Source organism: Schistocerca americana, chromosome 3, assembly GCF_021461395.2.
Source record: "Schistocerca americana isolate TAMUIC-IGC-003095 chromosome 3, iqSchAmer2.1, whole genome shotgun sequence".
NCBI classification, from domain to species: Eukaryota; Metazoa; Arthropoda; class Insecta; order Orthoptera; family Acrididae; genus Schistocerca; species Schistocerca americana.
The window spans coordinates 935,112,726-935,113,809 of record NC_060121.1 but is presented as its reverse complement, the minus strand read 5'-3'; the positions used below and the strand labels follow the sequence as shown (position 1 = coordinate 935,113,809).

At 50.0% G+C, this 1,084-nt stretch overlaps 1 pseudogene; it reads left to right on the top strand.

Moving 5' to 3' along the window:
* The first annotated feature begins 355 nt into the window (after nucleotides 1-355).
* Nucleotides 356-473, top strand: LOC124608102 (annotated as a pseudogene).
* Nucleotides 474-1,084: the final 611 nt, after the last annotated feature.

Sequence of the window (1,084 nt, the reverse complement as noted above, 5' to 3'; positions counted from 1 at the left end):
CCGTTCTCTCCGTCGCTAGCCTTCGGCGCCCCTTGTAGAGTGACCCGCACTGCCGATCACTACGTCGGCAGAGCACCACTGGGTCACGGTGCCAGAAACTTGCTCGTTCGAGATTAACTGAGAAAAAAGAAAAAGACGTCTTCAGCATACACATTACACACAATTGACATAAATGAGCAATTAATGCTTTTTACTTACCCGGCGACGCTCTAGAGGAAAATAAGGACAGTGCTGCTTCTTATAAACAGAATCACCTTATCTTACAAGTAGCTACTGTACACAGTTATGTGGTTTGTACACTGACGCTAAAAAATCGCAACACCAAAAAATAATTAATGTAGAGTAAGAAACTTTTGCCGACGGCCTTGCCGCAGTGGTAACACCGGTTCCCGTCAGATCACCGACGTTAAGCGCTGTCGGGCTGGACCAGCACTCTGATGGGTGACCATCCGGTCTGCCGAGCGCTGTTGGCAAGCGGGGTGCGCTCAGCCCTTGTGAGGCAAACTGAGGAGCTACTTAGTTGAGAAGTAGCGGTTCCGGTCTCGGAAACTGACATACGTCTGGGAGAGCGGTGTGCTGACCACATGCCCCTCCATATCCGCATCCAGTGACGCCTATGGGCTGAGAATGACACGGCGGCCGGTCGGTCCCGTTGGGCCTTCATGGCCTGTTCGGAAGGAGTTTGGTTTAGTTTAATAAACTTTCAGGAATACGTTTGTCTAGGTAACATATGTAAGCGATTAACACTGCAAGACCGCAGGTTAATGTAAGCGCGAGATAAGGCACTGCAAAAGAGAAATACTGGTACATTAATGGCTGGTGTTGCCGCGAGAGCGTTGAATGCAAGCATACAAACGTGCATGCATTGTGTTGTATAGGTGCTGGATGTCAGTTCGTAGGATGGAGATCCACGGCTTTTGCACTTGGCCGGTCAATGAAGGGACGACTAATGCTGTTTGTGAGTGACCCTGGACTTGTCCGATGATGTTCCATGTGTCCTCGACTGGAGACAGGTCTGGTGATCGATCAGACCAAGGGAACAGTGGACACTGTGTAGAGGATGTTGCGTTACAGCAGTGGGATG